A 7500-nucleotide genomic window follows, 5' to 3' on the forward strand; every position below is an offset into this window, starting at 1 on the left:
ACAAGGTTGGCTCATGACATCCTCCCCCACCTATTCTAACGACGTCCTCGTCGACTTGCTGGCTTGAAATTCTTCGATCTTCCTTTGAAATCTCTGGAGGTCGTGCTCTCTCTCCCAGCTGGTTTCTTCTAGGCCTAGTCCCTCCCACTTTACTAAGTACTCCCGAACTAGTCTTCGAGATATCTTGGTTTCCCTGTCAGCTAAGATCTCTTGGACTCGACGCTCTGAAGGTGGTTTCATGGTGATGGCGGCTCTGGTTGGCTCTCTTCGACCAGCATCTGTAGGATCTGCATGGAATGGCTTCAAGTTGCTCACATGAAATACTGGGTGCACTTTCATCCACTTTGGAGGGTCGATTTTGTAGGAAGCATTCCCCACCTTGGAAAGGACCCTTACTGGACCTTCGTACTTGCGCACCAATCTACGATCTCTCTTCCTCAAGAACCTGGTTTGTTCAGGGACTAATCGAACAAGAACCAAATCCCCAACTTGAAATTGCTGAGCTCTACGACCCTTGTCTGCCCATTTCTTCATCCGTTTTGACGCTTTCTCTAAGTAGGCTTGTGCGATCTCCGTGTTTAGTTTCCATTCCTTGCTGAGGTTGAATGCTCTGGGATTCTTTCCTCCATATTGTTCCAAGGAAGTGTGGGGTAGCCTTGGTAATTGTCCGGTGATCACCTCAAATGGGCTCTTGTTGGTGGAAGAGCTCTTGTTGGAATTAAAACAGAGTTGAGCAACGTCCAATAATGAGGGCCAGTTCTTTTGGTTGGCGTGGACAAAATGCCTCAAGTATTCCTCTAACAATCCATTGAACCGTTCTGTTTGGCCATCAGTTTGAGGGTGATAGCTCGAGGAGATGTTGAGTTGGGACCCCAAAATCTTGAAAAGTTCTCTCCAAAAGGACCCTGTGAATCTAGGATCTCTATCACTGACAATGTTTTGGGGGAGGCCCCAATACTTGACCACATGTTTGAACAATAGTCGAGCTGTGTCCTCCGCTGTACAGTACTTGGGAGCAGGAATGAATGTGGCATACTTAGAGAACCGATCAATCACCACCAAGATAGCTCCAAGATCGCCAACCTTGGGTAGGCTCGAGATGAAATCGAGGGAGATGCTTTCCCACGGTTTGGTAGGTACCGATAAAGGTTCAAGCATACCTGCAGGTTTCCTCTTCTCGACTTTGTCTTGTTGGCAAATGAGGCAAGTCTTCGTATATTCCATCACATCTTGTCGCATTTGAGGCCAATAATAACCTTGTTTCAATAACGCCAACGTGCGCTGCCAGCCCGGATGTCCCGCCCATGGGGTGTCATGACACTCCCTCATCAGCATCTGTCTCAGACCTCCTGCTCTTGGCACAAAGACTCGAGGTCCCTTGGTCCACAAGACCCCATTTTCTTTCCAGAAATGTTTGGACTTCCCTTCTTCCACTAGCTTCAAAATGGCACAGGCTTGCGGGTCTTTCCCTAAATGGTCTCCAATCAACTTATGGATGTCTGTAGTGGCTCTGCTAGCCACCATTGGGGCCATTCTTCTGAGGGCCGCTAACTCTGGCCGCCTGCTCAAGGCATCCGCCACTTGATTAGTCTTCCCCGCGGTATGCTCAAAATAAAAGTCGAACTCAGCTAAAAATTCCTGCCACCTAGCTTGTTTCGCCGTGAGTCTTGGTTGGGTGAGGAAGTGGCTAACGGCTGTGTTGTCTGTCTTCACGACAAAGTGCGCACCCAACAAGTAATGCCGCCAAGTCCTCAAGCAATGAACCACCGCAAGGAGCTCTTTCTCTTGGGCTGTGTATTTCCTTTCAGCTTCGCTCAGCTTCCTACTTTCGAATGCTACCGGGTGATGTTGTTGTAAAAGCACACCTCCAATAGCAAAATCCGATGCATCCGTCTGGACTTCAAAAGGCTTTCCAATATCGGGGAGAGCTAAGATGGGATCCTTCATAATAGCATCCTTCAATCCCTCAAAGGCCTCCTGGCACTCGTTCGTCCAACACCATTTATGTTCCTTTTTCAGTAGCTCCGTGAGGGCCGTGGTCTTACGAGAGTACCCTTCCACAAACCTTCTATAATAGTTGGCTAGTCCCAAAAAGGAGCGGAGCTCACTAACATTCTTCGGTATCGTCCACTCTTTGATGGCCCTGACTTTTTCCATGTCCATTCGGATGTGGCCACGTTCGACAATGTGACCGAGAAAATGGATTTGGGTCTGAGCGAACGCACACTTCTCCCTTTTTACATATAACTGGTGGTCCTGTAACCTTTGAAATACCTGGCGCAGGTGTTCTTGATGTTCTTCCAACGTGGAGCTATACACCACTATATCATCTAAATAAATGACTACAAACTTGTCTAGGTAGTCATGAAACACCTGATTCATCAATGTACAAAATGTGGCAGGAGCATTGGTTAGTCCAAAAGGCATCACAAGGAATTCAAATGCACCATACCGTGTTACACAGGTGGTCTTCGGCTCATCTCCCTCGAGGATTCTGACCTGATGGTATCCCGATCTCAGGTCCAGTTTGGAGAAGTATTTGGCCCCGCTCAATTGATCAAACAAGTCTGCTATGAGCGGGATAGGATATTTGTTTCTTACGGTGACTTTGTTCAAAGCCCTGTAGTCGACACATAAGCGCAAGCTCCCATCATGCTTTTTCTGGAATAGCACTGGCGCTCCGAAAGGAGCCTTTGATGGTCGGATGAACCCGGCTTGTAGAAGCTCATCCAACTGTTTTCTCAGCTCGGCCAACTCTGGCGGGGCCATGCGATAGGGGGCTCTAGCAGGGGGTTTTGCCCCTGGGAGTAGCTCAATTTCGTGGTCCACTGCTCGTCGAGGGGGTAGAACCTTGGGCAACATCTCTGGCATCACCTCTTTGAATTCTTCTAACACTTTCTTCACGCCATTGGGTATTGGTTCTACTTTCGACCCTTCTTTGTAGATCGGCATGGCCACAAAAGAGGGTTCCCCTCTCTTTACCCCTTTCTTGAATTGCAAAGCCGAAATCATTTTCTTCCCACTCTTTGGCAAGATATTGGCTGGCACCACACATGGGTGTTCTCCTAAGAACAACAAGCAGCTAGCAGCGGGGATAGGGATCACCTGAGCCAACGTCATGAAGTCCAATCCTAGAACGACATCAAAGTCATCCATGGGGGAGACTGTGAAGTCTACCTTCCCTTCCCATGGCCCCAATTGGGTCGTCACACTTTTCGAGCTTCCACTGATTGCAAAGGCTGGCGAATTGACCGCCTTCATTCGCCCACAGTCTTTACCAATCTGAAGGCCACACCTTTTTGCTTCTTCTGGTGTGATGAAAGTGTCGGTTGCGCCTGTATCCACCATAGCCTTGGTGGTTTTCCCATTGATCGTCAAGTTCACGTACATCAAGCCTCTGCTTTGCTCTTTCTTTATAGTGTTCAATTGGGTGTGAAGGGCACTGAGGAACCTTATTGAGCCCATCCTGGCTGGCTCCTCTTCAGCTTCTTCAATGCTCTCGGGCACTTTTGCAGACTCTTGGGATGAGGTCCTTAAGGCATTAAGGGCTCCTCGGTGCGGGCACTCAGCCACTCGATGCGGCCCCTTGCAAAGAAAGCAAGCAAGCGGTTGCCTAGGCTTGAAGATCCCTGCGTTGTTTGTCCTAGGCTGGATGCTATCTCGCCCAAAGGACTTCCTGTCTGATCCCCAACTGAAGGGTCGGTCCAACCTAGTTATCTTTCCCCCACTCCCAAGATTAGAGCTACTACCCGGTGGTGGAGGGTTCTTCCGTTTTAACGAACCATCATTAAAATCATGAAGACGTTCCGCTGCAGCCATGGCCGTCGTCACATCTTGCACTCTTTGCCTCTGTAGCTCTGTCCTCGCCCATGGCTTGAGGCCCTCAATAAAATGGAATAACTTGTCCTTCTCGGACATGTCCCTAATATCCAGTATCAGGGTAGAAAAGTTCCTCACGAACTCTCGCACCGTTCCGGTTTGCACCAACTCTCGAAGTCTCCTTCGAGCCATATAATCCACATTCTCCGGAAAAAACTGGTTTTTCAGTTCACGCTTCAGATCTGTCCAGGTCTTAATCGGGCACTCGTCATCGACAAACTTGGAGCGCCACCACAACTTGGCATCCCCTACGAGATACATCGATGCCATTGTCACCTTGTCTTCCTCTGAACTTGTGTGTACAGCTCGGAAGTATTGTTCCATGTCGAACAGGAAATTCTCAAGTTCCTTAGCATCCCTTGCCCCCTCAAAGCACCGAGGCTCCGGTACTTTGGGCCTTTGTCCCCTGTCCGTCGAGCTTGAACTCGAACTGGCCACCGCCATTTGTAGGATGCTCATCTGGGCCCTGAGCTCCTCAAACTCCTTGTGGAGTATGTTCAAGGCATCTCTAGCCTCTTCGCTCACATTGTGGAGAGTATCGGACAACTCCCGCTGGGTTGTCTCGATCTCCCTCACTCGGTCTTTTGTTACCATATGAGTTTTCATTGCGGCCACCGCGGCCTCAAGTTCCTCAATTCTCTGCCGATGATCCGGTCCACCACTTGTGGCCATCTCATCCATTTCTCTAGCACTTCTCAACCGTGCTCTGATACCACGTGTCACGGACTAAGCTTTCTCTCAACAAGCACTAGCCCGCGAGGCACTTGAATGGACGCTTCCACCCAAGTCAGCCCTCAATAGATCGAGATCTGAACAAATAACCATAAACCATGGTTAGTCTCAAGCATTCACAATAAGGCACTATATATCAATATCAATCTCATCCATACACACAACAAGGCACATTCACATCGAGAAAGAAAAGAAACACATCGAGGCAACAATTGGGCATTCAATCGAGGCACATATCATTAAAATTGGGAATCATACATCGGGACCTCCCACCATCACCAGGGCCAGGGGGGCAGCCCATGGTGGGTGGCCTAAGCTCGCATAGCACCCGGTGAGACAGCCCAACAATACCCTGCCGGCTCACCCCCCCTAAAGAGCCTTAGAGATTTTAGAGCTATGCTACCAGTAACCGTTACAATGTTTGAAATGGGGACACTTTTCCTAACACAAGGGGTCTACCCGGCCATGGCCCTATACATGGGTGGCTCATGGCAACCTAAGTCCCGGTCATGGCCTTATACAAGGTTGGCTCATGACACTGAGCCTTGGTGCGGGCGGTTGCCTCGAGCACCATCGGCAGACCCTAGGCCCTGGTGCGGCCGGTTCCCCCGATAACCATCGGCACACGCTGGGCCCTGGAGCGGCCGGTTGCCTCGATCACCATCGGCAAAAGCTGGGCCCTGTGCGACAGGTTGCCTCGACCACCATCGGCACACGCTGGGCCCTGGTGCGGGCGCTTGCCTCGACCACCATCGGCACACGCTGGGCCCTGGTGCGGCAGGTTGCCTCGAGCACCATCGGCACACGCTGGGCCCTGGTGCGGTCGGTTGCCTCGAGCACCATCGGCACATGCTGGGCCCTGGTGCGGGCACTTGCCTCGACCACCATCGGCACACGCTGGGCCCTGGTGCGGCAGGTTGCCTCGAGCACCATAGGCACACGCTGGGCCCTGGTGCGGTCGGTTGCCTCGATCACCATCGGCACACGCTGGGCCCTGGTGCGGGCGGTTGCCTCGACCACCATCGGCACACGCTGGGCCCTGGTGCGGCAGCTTGCCTCGAGCACCATCGGCACACGCTCGGCCCTGGTGCGGTCGGTTGCCTCGAGCACCATCGGCACACGCTGGGCCCTGGTGCGGCAGGTTGCCTCGACCACCATCGGCACACGCTCTGCCCTGGTGCGGTCGGTTGCCTCGAGCACCATCGGCACACGCTGGGCCCTGGTGCGGCAGGTTGCCTCGAGCACCATCGGCACACGCTGGGCCCTGGTGCGGGCGGTTGCCTCGACCACCATCGGCACACGCTGGGCCCTGGTGCGGCAGCTTGCCTCGACCACCATCGGCACACGCTGGGCCCTGGTGCGGCAGCTTGCCTCGAGCACCATCGGCACACGCTGGGCCCTGGTGCGGGCGGTTGCCTCGACCACCATCGGCACACGCTGGGCCCTGGTGCGGCAGCTTGCCTCGAGCACCATCGGCACACGGTCGGCCCTGGTGCGGTCGGTTGCCACGAGCACCATCGGCAAACGCTGGGCCCTGGTGCGGGCGCCTGCCTCGACCACCATCGGCACACGCTCCGCCCTGGTGCGGTCGGTTGCCTCGAGCACCATCGGCACACGCTGGGCCCTGGTGCGGCAGGTTGCCTCGACCACCATCGAGACACGCTGGGCCCTGGTGCGGCAGGTTGCCTCGACCACCATCGGCACACGCTGGGCCCTGGTGCGGGCGGTTGCCTCGACCACCATCGGCACACGCTGGGCCCTGGTGCGGGCGCTTGCCTCGACCACCATCGGCACACGCTGGGCCCTGGTGCGGGCGCTTGCCTCGACCACCATCGGCACACGCTGGGCCCTGGTGCGGCAGGTTGCCTCGAGCACCATCGGCACACGCTGGGCCCTGGTGCGGCAGGTTGCCTCGACCACCATCGGCACACGCTGGGCCCTGGTGCGGGCGCTTGCCTCGAGCACCATCGGCACACGCTCGGCCCTGGTGCGGTCGGTTGCCTCGAGCACCATCGGCACACGCTGGGCCCTGGTGCGGCAGGTTGCCTCGACCACCATCGGCAGCCTCGACCACCATCGGCACACGCTGGGCCCTGGTGCGGGCGCTTGCCTCGACCACCATCGGCACACGCTGGGCCCTGGTGCGGTCGGTTGCCTCGAGCACCATCGGCACACGCTGGGCCCTGGTGCGGCAGGTTGCCTCGAGCACCATCGGCACACGCTGGGCCCTGGTGCGGCAGGTTGCCTCGAGCACCATCGGCACACGCTGGGCCCTGGTGCGGCAGGTTGCCTCGAGCACCATCGGCACACGCTGGGCCCTGTTGCGGGCGGTTGCCTCGACCACCATCGGCACACGCTGGGCCCTGGTGCGGGCGGTTGCCTCGACCACCATCGGCACACGCTGGGCCCTGGTGCGGGCGCTTGCCTCGAGCACCATCGGCACACGCTGGGCCCTGGTGCGGCAGGTTGCCTCGAGCACCATCGGCACACGCTGGGCCCTGGTGCGGGAGCTTGCCTCGAGCGCCATCGACACACGCTGGGCCCTGGTGCGGCAAGTTGCCTCGAGCACCATCGGCACACGCTGGGCCCTGGTGCGGTCGGTTGCCTCGAGCACCATCGGCACACGCTGGGCGCTGGTGCGGGCGCTTGCCTCGACCACCATCGGCACACGCTGGGCCCTGGTGCGGCAGGTTGCCTCGATCACCATCGGCACACGCTGGGCCCTGGTGCGACAGGCTGCCTCGAGCACCATCGGCACACTATCGGCCCTGGTGCGGGCGGTTGCCTCGAGCACCATCGGCACACGCTGGGCCCTGGTGCGGCAGGTTGCCTCGAGCGCCATCGGCACACGCTGGGCCCTGGTGCGGGCGGTTGCCTCGACCGCCATCG

This window comes from Durio zibethinus, unplaced genomic scaffold (genome assembly GCF_047325235.1).
Source record: "Durio zibethinus cultivar Kanyao isolate XHJ-2024 unplaced genomic scaffold, ASM4732523v1 HiC_scaffold_402, whole genome shotgun sequence".
Taxonomy (NCBI): domain Eukaryota; kingdom Viridiplantae; phylum Streptophyta; class Magnoliopsida; order Malvales; family Malvaceae; genus Durio; species Durio zibethinus.